The sequence below is a fragment of the Macaca mulatta genome, chromosome 16, assembly GCF_049350105.2.
Source record: "Macaca mulatta isolate MMU2019108-1 chromosome 16, T2T-MMU8v2.0, whole genome shotgun sequence".
Classification (NCBI taxonomy): Eukaryota; Metazoa; Chordata; class Mammalia; order Primates; family Cercopithecidae; genus Macaca; species Macaca mulatta.
Window position 1 is genome coordinate 83484450 of NC_133421.1, and position 16178 is coordinate 83500627.

A 16178-nucleotide genomic window follows, 5' to 3' on the forward strand; every position below is an offset into this window, starting at 1 on the left:
CTGTCACCTTCAGCTATCTCCCCTCCCCAGCGCTCACCCCTGCAGCCATAAGCAACTAGTAATCTACTTTCTGTCTCTAGAGATTTGCCTCCTCTGGGCATTTTGTCTAAATGGAATCATACAATCCGTGGTCTTTTGTGAATGGCTTCCTTCACTTATCATGATGATTCCAGGGTTCATTCATGTTGTCCTATCGGCACTTCATTCCTTTTTATGGTCAAATACTACCTCATTGTATGGATTCATTGGTGGACATTTATGTAGTTTCTATGTTTGGGCTATTATAAATAATGCTGCTTTAAACATTTTGTACAGGTTTCTGTATGAACATATGTTTTCGTTTCTCGTGGGTCTACACAGAGGAGTGGAACTGTGGGTCACGCGGGGACTCTGTGTAATCGTTTGAGGACCTGCCAGCCACAGTGGCTGTCCTGCCTCCTCTCTTGCCTCTTTCAGAACTCCTCTTCACAGAGCAGCTGATGCGATCTTTCAAAAATGAACTTTAGATCATGTTTCGTCTTTCTTGTAAAATCCTTCAATGACTTCCCAATGTTCTTAGAATAAAACGAACATCAACATCATGGCCTACAGGACCCTATGGCTGGGCACCAACCTCTTCTGGGATCATCCCCACCTGCCTGTGGGGCTCCCACTCCTTTGGGCATCCTGGTCGCTGCTCCAGTAGTCCTAGCAACTTTCTTGTGAAGGCATCTGCACTGCCTCCTCCCTCTACTGTAACACTCTTCGCTCTTGCATCAGCCTCCTGTGGACGCTGTAACCAATGCCATCAACTGGGTGCCTTCAAACAACAGAAATGGCTTCTCTCATCATTGTGGAGGCCCAACTCTGAAGTCAAGGTCTTGCCAGGGGCCTGCTCCCTCTGAAGGCTGTGGGAGAGCATCCTCCTTGCCTCTTCCAGATGCAGGTGGTCACCACCAATCCTCCGGGTTCCCTGGCTTGTAGCTGCATTGCTGCAGCCTCTGCTACTGTCGTCACATGGCCATCTCCCTCTGTGTGTCTGTGCTTTCACTGTCTTCCCTCTGTGCATAGCTGTGTTTCTTCTCCCCTTCATGTGAGGACACAAATCATATTGGGTTAAGGGCCCACCCCACTCTAGTATGACCTCACATTAACTAACTACATCTACAATGATCCTATTTGCACATAAGATCATATTCTGGCAGGGCATGGTGGCACATGCCTGTAATCCTTGCGCTTTGGGAGGTCAAGATGGGAAGATTGCTTGAGGCCAGGATTCAAGACCAGCCTGGGCAACACGCTAAGACCCTGATTCTTAAAACAAAACAAAACAAAAGCCAAATCATATTCTGAGGTTCCTGGAGAAAACATGAATGGGCAGGTGACACTGTTCAGTATAGCACAATTTCTTATGTCCCAGCTCAGATTTCAATTCCTTCTCACCCACTATCCCCACCCCAGCTCCCCTTCTCCCAGGGCACCTTTCTAGTTTCTTTTTGGCACCTTCGCAAGCTGTAAGTAGGTGGTGGTGTTGGTTATTCATCCATTTCCCCTACTGTGTGAAAGCTCCCTGAAGGCTGCTTCTTGTCTATCAAGCTCATCACTCTGCCACTGTGATCCACTGCCTGACGCAGGGTGACTCTTCAGGAATGTGGAAGGAGCAGGGAAGATCCTGGTCCTGCAAGAGGAAGCCTGGACGCAAGGTGTGCAGGGGACCCGAGCAGTCCACCAACACATGCTGTGGCGTGTATCAGCACTTCCTTCCTTTACATGGACAAATGCAATCCCATTATACAGACACACACACTCCGTTTACCCATTCGCCAGCTGATGGACATTTGCATCATTTCCATCTTTTAAAATGAACATATAGTTGTATATATTTATGGGGTAGAGTCTGATGTGTCCACACATGTATAGCTTGTGTAAGGATCAAATCAGGGTAATTAGCAAATTCATCACCTCCAATACTTGTCATGTCTTTGTGGTGAGCACATTCCAAGTCCTCTCTTCCAGCTATTTTGAAATATGCCATACATTAGTATTAAAAATAGCCACCCTTCTGTGCCAGAGAAGAGCAGAATGTTTTCCTCCCATCTAACTGTACGTTGTTTTCATCATGGTGTCCACTATGAGGCCTTGGTCTTTGGCTTACCAGTCACTGAGTGCTCAGTGGGCGACTCCAGCCCATCTCAACAACTTTGGTGACAGTGTCAGCTCTCAAGGGCAGGATTCAGTCATCCAACCCACTTTGCACCTCCAAGCATCGATGCCAGCTGGGTATTCAGAAAACGTGCTGAAAACTTTATGGAAGCTACAGCCCGACACCCAAGAGAGAAACCCCTGTCTTTGAGGTGCCTGTGGAATGAGAATGACCTTCCTCTGTCAAACTTCCTTTCCAGCATGACGTTTTAGTCAACCCAAAGGTGTATTCCTTCCTGCGCACTGGGGATGGACTTGCTTCTGGGGAGGGTGTCTGGGGTCAGGTCATCCCAGGCCACTAGGACCTAAGGCGTTGAAGACCCTAGAGGATTACTGCTGTACCCAGTGCATTGACGGCCCCAGTCTCCTGGCCGTCTGCCTTCTGCAGCCTCTGCTGGGATGAAGGCGATTTGGCTGGATGTGGTGAGGAATCTGTACAGGGAAGAGAGGCTGTTGCAGAGGAGGCAGCTGTAGGAGCGTCAGCACCCAGGAACGCACTCTCTGGAGCCTGGTGCAGAAATAGCACCCACCGCGTGTGGTGAGTGTCTGGTGTCTGGCATTCTGTGGTGCTCTTCGGTTTTAAGACACCTGCCAGGAACAAAGTGGGGACTGGTAAACCAAGGTGCAAGATTGCAAAAGAGGCTCTACTTCCCCCTGCCTTCCTGTATTCTCATCCTTTGCAATGTGACTTTGCATCTTCCCCCATCAAGAGCTGGAATCTATTTCCCTCCCGTACTAGCTTCCTAGGGCTGCTGTAGCAAATTGCCATAAAGCAGGTGGCTGAAACAACAGAATAAGTCCAAAGTAAAGTTTTTGGCAGGGCCATGCTCTCTCTGAAGGCTCTAGGGGAGAATCCACTCCAGGTCTCTCTCCTGGTGTCAATCCTTGGCCTTCCTTGGCTTGTAGCTCCATTGCTCCAATCTCTGCCTCTGACTTTGTGTGTCTTTCTCACTGTGTCTCTCTGTCTCTGTGTCTTCTTCTCTTCTTACAAGGATGCCAGTCATTGGATTTGTGGCCCACTCTAAATCTAGGATGTTTGCACCTGGAGATCCCTAATTTAATTACATCTGCAAAGACCCTATTTCCAAGGAAAGTCACATTCTGAGGTTCCAGATGGACATGCATTTTTGGGGAACACTGTTCAAACTACTACACCACCCCTTGAATCTGAACTGGCCATTTGTCTTGCTTTGGCCAACAGAAGCTGGTAGAAGTGACAATGTGTCCACTCGAAGGTCATGAAGCCTCCACTCTTGACCGCAAAACCCTGAGACCACCTGTGAATAAGCCTGAACTAGCCCATGGCCCAGCTAGGCCAACCAGCCTCCAGCCTACCCAGCAGTCGTGCAGATGAATGTAGCCGACCTAGTGAAGCTCAGTAGAACATCTCAGACCAGCTGAGCCCACTGTAAATTGGCAACCCACAGAATCAAGGCTGAGTATACGGTTGTTGTTTGAGGCCACACCAAGTCTGGGGTTATTTGTTACACAGCAGTAGATGACTGATTCACAAGGTGTTACTGGTTTAGGGCAAATGGGAGAAAATGAGTGCCATTTCTGGGCGCTGCCCACATAAAAACCAAAGGCTTGCCAGGGTGCAGTGGCTCACACCTGTAATCCCAGCACTTTGGGAGGCTGAGGTGGGAGGATCACGAGGTCAGGAATTCAAGACCAGCCTGGCCAACACGGTGAGACCCTGTCTCTACTAAATATACAAACATTAGCTGGGCATGGTGGTGCGCCTGTAATCCCAGCTATTTGGGAGACTGAGTCAGAAGAAGTTTGAACCTGGGAAATGAGGGTTGCGGTGAGCTGAGATAGTGCAATTGCACTCCAGCCTGGGTGACAGGGCGAGACTCCACCTCAAAAAAATAAAATAAATTAAATAAATAAATTAAATTAAATTAAAAACTAAAGGCTTGGATCTAAACCATCTACTAGTGGCAGGAAGTCTAGGCATCTTATGAACCACCCTCAGGATCAAATAAAGCTACTGGCCGGGCTCAGTGGTTCACATCTGTAATCCCAGCACTTTTGGAGGCCCAGGTGGGTGGATCACGACGTCAGGAGTTCAAGATGAGCCTGGCCAAGACGGTGAAACCCCATCTCTACTAAAAATACAAGAAATTAGCCGGGCACGGTGGTAGGCGCCTGTAATCCCAGCTACTTGGGAGGCTGAGACAGGAGAATCACTTGAACCCAGGGGGCGGAGGTTGCAGTGAGCCAAGATGGTGCCAATGCACTCAAGCCTGGGTGACAGAGTGAGACTCCATCTCTAAAATAACAATAATAATAATAAAGCTACTGAATCCCTTCACCAGTGGAGACACCCTCATGCACCTCTTGGCATCTCTCTACAGTCCTCTTAATGTACAGCCACGCACACAGTGGTGCCTAAAAAAGGAGTGCAGGTGGTGGTGGAGAACATGGCAGAAGCCAGGTTCATAGCCCATTAGATTCATGAAAAAAAAATGAGTAATTTTCAGCTTCTTCCGCTCACTGCCTCTCCATCTTCTGGAGCATGACAAGAGGCATATTCCTCCTGTGCCTCGCAGTCACGTGGAAGCAGAGAAGCTGCCAGTTTGAAATCCCAGAGATGGGACCCCCCACCTGGCCAGGGCCACTGATTAAGTGCCCGAGAGCCAGCCATCAGCAGGGGCCTCAAAAATGCTGGCTGAAATTAATCACTTGCCTTGCAAGGGTATTTATTTTCTCCTTTATACCTGGAGAGAAATGGGCCGTGAACTGGAAATTTCCAGAGCAGTAGGCTGAACTTTTTGTCTGGATGGCAACAACTTTCTTTTAAAGTGCAACCATTTGCTCAGTTCAATTTCACCATTAAAGGACAATGGCCAATTTTCTGTGGACCTGGGATGTCGGTTTTGTCTAAAGCGTGAGCGTGTGGGGAATTTACTAACCTGGCTGTGATTGCCCATGAAAACAGGTTATTTAACAGGATTTAAATACTGTGCTCTGAAGCTCAACAGCAGTGAGGAGGCAGCCGGAGAATTGGAGTGACGCCTTTCCCTTCCAGCGCTAATGAGAGAAGGCAGGAAAAGCGAGGGTGATAGATAAGAGGTGGGCGGAGAGAGACAAGACAGAACCAGGGCCAAAGAGATGGGTGAGGGACCCCAATCAAGAGACAACGCCGGATTTTAAAAAGGCGACGTTAAAGTAGGTATGTATTCATCCAGTCACTTTGTCACAGGTTTCATTCAACAAGTGTTTGTTAAAGGGTCTGTTAGGCTCAAGGTTCTCAGGTGCCGTGAAAACCAAGCCAGATACCAATTTTTGTAGGATTCTTGGAGGAGGTGTTTTGGAGCTGATTTTTAACTTAATTTTTTTGATGCTTCTGCCCATCCTTCCCTGCCAACCTTCTGAACTCTCCCTACCTTGCTGGCTTGCTAAGTGAAGTCCTGAATAGAATATGGGGATGAGTGTCAGGAGGTTGGTCCTTCCACAAACTGACTCTAATCTTAGATTACGGTGTGGCCTCAGTTTTCTCATCTGTAAAATGGGAGTCATTATACCTAACTCATGTCTTCGGGCTTAAGTAAGAGTGTCGGTAGAGATTCTGACACAATACCAGCTACTTGTGAGATGTACACAGCCTCTCTTTCCTTTTCTTCCCTCTTGACCTTTGCCAGGCTAGATTACGTCCTTTCTACAATTCTGCCTAGGGCTTTGTCTCTTCTGGAAAGGCTTCTCTTTACCTAGCTGTTACTGAACTTTGGCGTGGCCCTGCCCTTCGCAGCACAGGACGGAGTCTAAGAGTGAGGACTGGGGATGGGGTTTGAGATTCACCTCTTGGCTCCTTGACTCACCTGTAGTGTGATATTGAGTGAGATGTTAATCTCTTTTAATTCTCAGTTTCTCATTAGAAACAGTACGTGCTTTGTAGGGCTGTTAGGGTTAAATGAGGCAGCCCATATAAAATACTTACTTTCCTGGGGCCTGGCACGTAGTATGTGTTCAATAAATGACAGCTGTTACCTGTCATCCTCCTGAACCATGATCCTGATCACCGGTGGTTTCCTAGAGAACTGTAAGTCTATTCTACAACTGCCATTAATAAAGAAATCTTTCTTCCTATTTGAAAACCAAAAGCAAAGCACCTCTGCCCAAACCCACCTCAGTGAAATGCTGCCTGCCTCCTCTGCAGAATCCTCCCCCTTCCAGGTAGAAAGAATTTTACCTCCAGGCTTAATTCGCCCAATTACTCCATCCCTTACAACTTACTCCTCTCCTCCAGTGTACCCAGAGCCTTTGAAGACAGACTGTACTGGGTGAGGAAACAGAAAATGCTCAATTATCTGTACAAACGGCAGGAAAGAAACACTTTTTTTCCACTGGGCTCAAGAATGAATTATGTGACCTCTCTACACTGCAACCTGTCCCGCTTATTCTGTTTTGCTTACTCTAATTTCCAAACGGCTTTTCATTTCCTGCATAAGCACTGTCTGAGATGGACGGTGGGGGACTGGACAGAGAAGGGGTGGGAGTCAGGGGAGGAGGAAGCAGTATCGCTGAGCAGTATAATCCCTCACAACACATTTTCCAAACCTCAAATCAGGACCCAGGGCCCTGGAAGATTTGCGTGCAAGTGGATTTGAGAGAAGGCAATCTAGGAGACATTGTTTGGTTGCTGAAAATATTGACATTTATGTGGTTTATGAGAACAAAGGAACAGAATTCTTGAAATCAGAGCTGTTCTGAAAAGTCCAGGGAGTGTGGTGACCATGGTGCGTCTAGGGAATCTCATCTTGAATTTTAAGTTTGTTACAAAATGAAAGATCAGAAGTGAATGACGTGTCACAGTGGCAGTCTAGTGGCACCTGTAAGAGCTGAGCTTATTGTGTGATACCAAGTTTTCTGTTATAGTCTTTCACTGCCCCAAACATCAACTATTTGTCATTATTTATCGATTAACGGTCATTAATTATTGGCATGCTATTTTCCTCATGGTGTTCCCCCTGCCTCCCCATCGCTCTATCCTGAGCTTCTGAGAGTGGGGCTGTGCCTGACTAATGTGTTCAACATCACGCCGTTAGGAGATGCTCAGTGTACTTGTTGAATAAAATGGACACAAGCGTATTCCTGGAACATGTTCTTTACCTTGGTAGGAAGTGGCTAGAAGAGTCAGCACCAAGAAATCTTGCTGTCGACTTGGGTCCACCAGCAGCTCTCCCTGCATACCTAGCCACCAGACTGGAGGAAATCAGCAGTAGTTGTGGATTGGACCCCACAGTCAGCCCCACCCACTCAGGACTCCAGAAAATGTTTCGTCTCTTTCCTGCTTCTGGTGTGTGGACGCTGGTTTAGTGTGCCGGTCAGCCACCGCTCCACCCAGACTTTGGGCACCCGTGTGGCCATTGCCTGAGCCATAAGGGAGCTGGCGGGGGCAGAGCCCTCAGTGTCCGTCTTCCTCATGTCTTTTTCTTCCCTGTCTGATACGGTTTGGCTGTGTCCCCACCCAAATCTCATCTTGAATTGTAGCTCCCATAATTTCCACGTGTTGTGAGAGGAACCCAGTGGGAGATCACTGAATCGTGGGAGCAGTTTCCCTCATACTGTTCTTTTGGTAGTGAATAAGTCTCAAGGAATCTGATGGTTTTATAAGGGGAAACCCATTTCACTTGGCCCTGTCATTCTCTCTTGTCTGCCACCGTGTAAGATGTGCCTTTCACTTTCTGCCATGATTGTGAGGCCTCCCCAGCCACATGGAACTGTAAGTCCATTAAACTTCTTTTTCTTTATAAATTACCCAGTCCCAGGTATGTCTTTATCAACAGCGTGAAAATGGACTAATACACTCTCCCTGGATCACATTAACACCTTCTCCCCCTGGGGTTCTGGCCTCCTCTGGGTTGTGTCCAACATGATCTGTCAGTCTTGGTCAACAGTGATTTTCCAACCTGTCCCGTGTTGGGAAGAGATGAGCAGAGGAAAGTGTGGATCTTAAATACGGAGTGGGAAGAGGGAGGAGGGAGAACAAAATATGTAGAGATACAAAGGAAAGAAATTATAATAATGACATGGCTATCAAACTATTCAAAAAAGCAAATCTGCAGTCACTTGTGTGTGGTTTTTGTTTTGTGTTTTTTTAGACAGGGTCTTGCTCTGTCACCCAGGCTAGAGTGCGGTGGTATGATCTTGACTCACTGCAGCCTCGACCTCCTGGGTTCAAGCGATCCTCCCACCTTAGTCTCTCGAGTAGCTGGGACCACAGGCACAAGCCACCATGCCTGGCTAATTTTCGTATTGTGTGTGTGTGTGTGTGTGTGTGTGTAGAGACAAGATTGTGCCACGTTGCTCGGGCTGGTCTTGAATTCCGGGGCTCAAGTAATCCTCCCACCTCAGCCTCCCAGAGTGCTGGGATTACTGGAGTGAGGCACCAAACTTGGCCAATTTGTATTTTAAAAACTGAATGTCTGTTCATTTGTGTGCTCCTTTATTAACATGTGAAATAACAAGATTTAGCAGCAGCCCTAACAGGCCTAATGGCTACCATAATTTCAAAGTAGTGATGAGCATAAACAATATTTTGAGATATATACCACAACTAAAATGTTATATGAAAATATCTGTTTTCCATTGGTGCAAAAGTCTTGGGTGTTGCTAATAGTTCTTTGGTTTGTTGTCTATATTCGTAATAGAAGGAAATGATAACTTTTATTTGACGTCAATGAAAATAAGGATGTATTTTTCTCCACCCGAGCTTGCAGACCCCCCGAATTCTGTCATGGACTCTAGGGTACAACTCACGTTAGGTTGGTGTGTCTTTTGTGTTTTGTGCACAGAGGTATCCGCTTTCTTACTATAATAATTCCCAAGTCACAGAGAACTTCCTCAGCCTCAAGAGGCTCTAGGAAGTGTGTATGGTGGGAGTGAGGGAATCACCGTTCTCACCAGGGAAAAACGAATAGTTTAACCGGTGTGGTTCAAAACAGATACCAATCACTTGAGGCTAAAGTCACAGGCTGCTGGAGAGCTGGTCTACTCCCAAACAGCATAAATATTTAAGTCCAGAGCCACAAGCGAACAGTGACAGAGGACCTGTATGTCTCTGTGTCTGTCTCCATCAGCTCCTTCACTTGCTCCCCAGGACCCTTCCCTCCTGTGAGCCCTCATGTCCCAAGGGGTGCTAAGGGCTTCAGCACTGCTGGAAGGGGATATGTTCGTGTTCTCTATAATCTTCTTAAAGCCATCCCCATGTCAGAGCAACCTCTAGAGGCTCAGTGACTAGGAAGACTTTATTCTTAGTCCAGCTTTGCTGCCTTACACCCAGGTGAATCTGGGCCCTGGAACATCAAGAGGCTTGCCCAGCTCACACAGCCAGATAATGGTGGGCATGACGCTAAACCACGTCACAGCATGCCCTCCAGAGCTCTTTCCAATCCACCTTCGAGAAACTGGGAAGACCCCTGAAGGTCATGGAGGATGGGCAGCTCGTCCTCTGGGCTGGCTGTCTCTTCTGGCCCCCTGCTCTCCATTACCAGGGTGGTTTAATTCATGGCCTTTTGAGGCCCCCGTTCTCTCTGCTGGGGGAACAGCTCTACTGCCAGCCTCTCTCAGGCTGTAGGCCACCATGGAGGATAGCAGGAGTCTCCACCCTCCCTCCAAGATGACAGTTGGAGGGAGCAGCCCACAGACAAGAGTCTGCTCAATCCCAGCCCTCTTCACTTGGCTGCCAGCCCAGCTCGGCTCTGCATCCCCTGGGAGCCAGCCCTCCAGCCCACCCTGATCCCAAGAAAGGGTGAATGGACTCAGGTCACAGGACATCAGAGGAGCCAGGCAGTGGACAACAGCTGCCCGGGAGGAGGCACTGGGCACTCAGGGTCCTGAGGCTGGGGTGGGGGTGGGGGTGGGGGTGTGGGGACAGTGCCAGGGAAGTTTGGCACTTCAGTGGAGCAAAAGAATGGAAGGGGAAGAGGAGTTCCATGCAGTTGGGCATGTCACATAATTATAGGAGAAAAATCAGGCCAGAGCCTGGCTCTCTCTACCTCTGTCTGAGTGATCATCACCCTTATTATAAAACAACTAATTATTAGTCTGGCTCATTAGCAATTATAAATCTCTAACTCCAGAACTTAATTTAAAAAATGACAAGTTAGCACTTAATGATTTTCCCAACTGCTTAGATCATGCACAGAGCTTACACATGTAGCTCCTGTGGTTCTTGGAAGCAGGGCTGGCCTTCAGGTACTGGTGAGGGGTCCCTGCTTTCCCATCCAGAAACCTGGATGTACCCCTAGTGGCCTGAAATCAAGTGCTCTGAGATGTGAGAAGTGAGAAGTGGAGAAAGAGTGGTGAACTTCCTTCTCCTTCTGTTTTCCAGTAAAAATAGAAACAACGTGTTTATCGAGCCTTTCTGTGTGCCAGGTGCTTGGTGTTGTCATGCCTTATTGCATTTAAATCTCCCCATAACCTGATATTGTTCATCTCCATTCTACTGACGTAGAACTTAAGGTCATGGCACCTGCTGTAGGATCATGAGCTGGATGACACCCAGGTTGCCCTGACTCAAAGCCCCTACCCTTAACCGCTACCCCATGCTCAACCACAGCTCTCCATGGCTCTGATGAGGGAAGAGCCTTGGGTAGATTGATGGTGGTACCCTTTGCAAATTCTCCCTAAGATTTGACTGCTAAGGGAAGGGTAGCCTGTTAGATCCTGGTGTGTCTTATGGGTCCACAGTGTGTAGGTAGGTAAGTGGATGGAGGGAAGATTCCTTCCCAGTTACTAGGATGGACATTTTTCATTATCGTATGGCTCTGTAAGGCTTTTCTAGCCTCCTCATCCTTCCCCAAACTTTTCCAACTCTTTGCTGCTTCTTCCTCTTCTTGAGCACTCACTGAAGGGTGGAACAAAGCCGAAGAGGTTGCAGGAGGAGGGCCCTGTTCCCTCAGGCAGCCCTTCCCTTTTCTCTTTCTCTCTTCCAGGTGGAGGGGAACGGCTGGAGCCAGAAGAGCTGCCTGAGAGCCACAGGCAAAGGTGGGAGGCAAAGGGAAGACAGAGCATGGATGCTAAGGCCCAGAAGTTGGAGGAAACACCCACCCAGGCACATGAGACCCACATCAAAGCAGTCCAGCAAGATAAGATGATCCCAGAACAAGGGAGGGCCCTTGGGTTCACCCTAACTGTGAACTTGACAGTTCAAGTTCCTGAACTTCTTAAATGCTCCACGTGCATTCAAGTCACTTAACTCAAATATTATCATTATTGAACAGATGCAGAAACGGAGGCATGAAGCAATGATTACATAGCCTGGGAATGGAGGAGGCAGGATTTAAATTAGATGGTCTGACTGCAGGGCTGCCTGACCTTCACCCCTACGCATACTGTCTCTGGATGAAGAAGCTGTGCCCAGCCTGGGGCAAGGGCAAAGGAGGGGGCTCTCCTAGCAGAATATTGGTTTCCTACTGTACCCCATACTAACCTATAGCCCAGTAGCCACATTCCTCCCATGAGATGCTCCTGGAACAGTAAGAAGTCTCTGGAGGAGAAGTGAGCCGTTGGTGGGTCCCGACCATGTGGTTGGTACCCGTCCCTGAATCTCCACCTCCCAACAGTGCCCAGCATGGCCTGGTGGCACTGATGCCATGGAGCACAGCATCCTCTACTGACCAGAACGGGAACATCCCCAGGGAGAAACCCAAACCAGAAGGAAGCCCAAGCTAATTAGGCCTCCAGATTCATATGGTTTTAGAGAGAAGCTCCAAAGAATTTCTGGGGCCTTGAGAACAAGGAGGGAGCAGGAAAAGAGATAAAGATGAGATGACTCCACTGATCCTCAAAGACGTATCCTAAGTTCAGGATAAACAGGCAGAGAGGGTATCCCAGGGTCAAGTCCCCCAGCCCAGGAGTGCCCAGACCCTCTTGGCGGAGTAGAAACTTTGTATGTTTCAGAGCCCAAGGACTGCTGGAGTGACTGATGATGATGCTCCTGAGTGGCGGGGAGTGGGTAGCTGGTGTTGATAGTTGAGTCCTAGAGCTTGGGGCGCATGATTAAGGGTTAAGATGGGTTAACGTGGCACCGATGGGGGAACACTAAGAAATTCTGACTCAGTCCGGGTCAGCCCCGTGGTCCAAAGCAAATGAACCGCCTCTCCACCTAGTGAGCTCCCTGTCTATCGAGGTATTCAACAGAGGCTGGGCGGCCCCTGGCAGGAATCAAGCTCTAGGTGGAGGTAGGGCTAAAACGTAATTACCATCAGCCTGATAAGGTGGGTCTCCTTTTTAACCCATTTTCCCCTGAGAATCTGCAGGCACAGAGAGGTTAAGAAACTGCTTGAGATCACATAGGACCAGGGCTCCCTTCAGGCTGTCCCCAACTTCAGAGCCCTTGTGTTTAGGGCCACCCTTGCTACACCTCTCTACGGCAACCTCACACTGGGCTGGAAGGACCTGGTCTGCCCTGAGATGCTCAGATTCTGTTAGAAGAGCCCCTCTGCCCAAGGACCCCAGACCCGTATTTCTCCCTGCACAACCCCCCAAGTCTTCACCCCAAGCCTCTGTCTGGATTGGCCTTGCTAGGATAGCGGCCTAGATGGCATTCTCTGGCTGAGGGCTGGTCAGAGGCCAGCAGTGCTCTGTCCTCCCCACCTCCCTTCTGGCTACCCATGGTGTGGCCCTCACAGCCCTGGGTGCCCCTCCCAGCCAAGTGGTTTTCTATGAAAGCTGTGGCAAGTGATGGCTTCCTGCCTGGGAACAGCACCTCTCAGCAAACTGACAGGTAATTGGCCCCTACATCCCCCAGGAGACACGGGGAGGATGAGGAAAAATTACGGCTGTGGAACTGAGTCTTAAAAATTATATCACCTTTGCTGACAGCGTAATTACTCCTTTTTCTCGAGATTTAGTGCAGATCTCCAATCCTTAAACAGTTGAGGGATATTTTAAGGGTTCCTCCTTTTCTGTTTTTCTTTTCCCCTTGGCCTGCAGAGGCTAGATTCCTGGCATTGGCCAGTTTCCCTGCTTCTTCTAGGAAGCAAAATGTCCCTGGGCTGGCCGTGCAGAGACCACGCAAGGTGGGAAGGGGAGATGGAGCCTGAGAAAGGGGGCTTGACCCTGGAGTCACTGTGTTTGGGCCACCCAGGGCAGCCACACGGTCCTGTATGAACCCCTGGCCACCTGTTTGAACGTCAGGCAAGGTCCCCTGGCTTCCAGAAGCTCTCCCTAGCCGACACAGTCAGTGCCCACCCACAGCCCCTTAGTCTACGTCAGAGGCCACCTGTAGGTGGGTCCCATCCTTGACCTGAAGGTAATCTTTGGCATGGAGCAGGCTGCCAACCCCTGTGGGTTCATCTTCGTCCTCCAGGAGCAACCCCCAGCCAAAGGAGTAGAGTCCGTGGGAAGGACCCCAGTCCTGAGACATGTTCCCCACAGTCTCACAGAGGCTCCCCATGGGACTCATCTCTCACTAGATTCTGAGCTAGGACTGGTACTTGTACCCAAAGGGCCCTGAATCCCCCATTGAATCTCACTGGAGCTTCAGGAAGTTGAGGAGGTTGCCAGCCCCTCCTATCCTAGGTCTCTAATGCAGAGGGGCCCTCACCTTGGGGGCAGGATGGGCCAGGGGCCCACAGCAGTGACCCACTCATTTACACACCCTCTACTGGATTTCCCGCCTTCCCTGCCTCAGTCTCCCCACTCCCTCTCATGCCCTCAAATAAGCTACCTGCACCCAAATCCTTGTCTCAGGATCTGCTTTTGGGGAAACTCAAACTTGAGGCCCCCTCCCCTGCAGCTTGGCCCAAGTGCTGTGTGGGCACCAACTTCTGGTTGGGAGCAGGTGTTTTCTGAAGGCAAAGGAATGGTTTGCATGGTCCAGGGGCTCTTGTCCCATTGGCTGCGACATACTCTAGAGACAGGGCCCCTTCTCTCAAAATTGAGGAGATGGGTTTAGGGACCTGAACTCCAGAAAACACAATGTCTTTCTCCCTAGGAGGCTGTCACCCTTTCTTCATCCTCTGGGTCCACAGATGAAGGTTCTTCTGCATTAGACACCTTCTTGATCAGCGCTAATGTGGGATTCAGGGCGCTGTGGCTAGCAGCACCAGTCCCACTTCAGAATCCAGCGAGCTCAGGAGTCAGAACTCTGGGATTTTGTTTTTGAATGACTGTCGGGACAGTGCCCTAACAGGTGGGGAGGCAGAGGGTGGGTACAGAGAATCGCAGGCCTGTGCTGACAAGGAATCGGATTTCTACTGCTGTCAAAAAGACCTTAAAATGGTTACCAAGCCCATGGCCAAGGACTAGTTTAGGAGATGAGACAATGAGCTCGGGCCAAGGGACTCAAGCTAGCTCAAGATGGCATCTTTGGCCACTCCAAAGTGCCAGGCTTTGCACTAGACTCATGCCAGACTCGTGAACGTCTTTGTTGTTTACGGAGATGCCTCGGTCAGGGCAAAGGCAGGATCCGGGCAGGAATTTAAGTTTCCCAAAGGTAACCACCAGACAGAATCTGCCTGTCCTTGGATCTTCTCATCTTGGAGTCTCTAACAAGACCCCCGTGAGGCCTGGAGCTGGCAGTAGGGCTAGCTTCCTAGTCCCAACTCTCTTGACAAGTCCACACCATCTCATTGCCACTTCATTCCCACCTAACCATGCACTTTCAACATTATAGCTGTAACCCGATCCTGCAGCTTCCTATCTCCTGAAGGGGATTGAGGGTAACTCACACTTATTAAGTACCTACTGTTTACCTAGCACTGAGTATTTTACATATATTAGCTCACTCAACCCTTAAAGCAATTCTATGAGGAGGGTGTTATTGTTATCCCCACTTTGAAAATGAGAAAATGGAGACACAGACTGCTTCACTGACTTGTCCAGCATCACACAGCTACTCCATTGCAGAGGCAAGATTTGAACTCAGAGGTTCTGGATTCACAGTGGGCTCCTAACCACTAGTGTAAATGTCCTTGAAGCTGATAGTGAACAAAGCTCAGGAAGCAGGTCTTGGAAAGGGGGTCTCTCCCCACTTCTACTTGGTTCCTTCTGCTTAGATCTTAGTGTTTTTGGCCAGGGTGGTGGCTCATGCCTGTAATCCCTGCACTTTGGGAGGCCGAGGTGGGTGGATCACTTGAGGTCAGGAGTTCAAGACCAGCCTGGCCAACATGGTAAAATCCCATCTCTACTGAAAATACAAAAATTAGTGAGTGTGGTGGTGGGCACCTGTAATTCCAGCTACTAGGGAGGCCAAGGCACAAGAATCGCTTGAACCTGGGAGGCACAGGTTGCAGTGAGCCAAGATCGTGCCAATGCACTCCAGCCTGGGTGACGGAGTGAGACTGTTTCAAAAACAAACAAACAAAAAAGATCTTGGTGTTTTTCACTGGGTGGGTATGATGGTTAATTCTATGGCCAATTTGACTGTCCTACAAGGTGCCCAGACATTTGCCAAGCATTATTCTGGCTGCGTCTGTGAGGGTGTTTCTAGATGAGATTCACATTTGAATTTGGAGACAGAGTAAAGCAGATAGATGGCCTCCCTGATGTAGGTGGGCCTCGTCCAATCAGTTAAAGGCCTGAATAGAACAAGAAGGCTGAGTAGAGTGAATTCCTGCTGCCTGACTGCTTGGGCTCCGAAATGGATCTGTTCCGCCTAGACTCAGCCTAGGTCCTAAGCCGGCTGGCTTTCAGATTAGAATTTGCACCACTGACTCTCCTGGCTCTCAGGCCTTTGGACTCAGACTGTAACTATGCTATTGGCTCTCCTGGGTCTCCAGTCTCTAGCTTGCTGACTCTAGATCTTGGGAATTCTCAGGCTCCATAATCAAGAGAGCCAGCTCTTCATAATAAATCTATTTTTACACACACACGCATATAAAATTTTACATGATGTAAGATCTCCTGTGGTTCTGTTTCTCTGGAGAACCCTGACTCAGTGAGGCTGTGGACTTGCTTCATGGGCACCGAAGTTCTCCACTTCACTGGGGGCACTGCTGTTGTTCCAGCCAATAATGGGGATGCTGCTGGTGGAGACCCGCCTA

General features: G+C 49.1%; 1 protein-coding gene across 10 annotated transcripts in view; it reads right to left on the minus strand.

The window, feature by feature from the left end:
- LOC144335915 (uncharacterized) overlaps positions 1-16178 on the minus strand; it is a 213586-nt gene that overhangs the window by 55375 nt on the left and 142033 nt on the right. For 7 of the 10 annotated variants that reach the window (XR_013407176.1, XR_013407178.1, XR_013407177.1 and 4 more), the window contains one exon: positions 1808-2769. The exons of 2 other annotated variants lie outside the window; for them this stretch is intronic. The gene's annotated coding sequence lies outside the window, so the exon portion shown is untranslated. Of the gene's footprint in view, positions 1-1482; positions 2770-16178 lie in introns of those variants that run through there. One more of the 10 variants, XR_013407181.1, reaches the window with a different exon arrangement.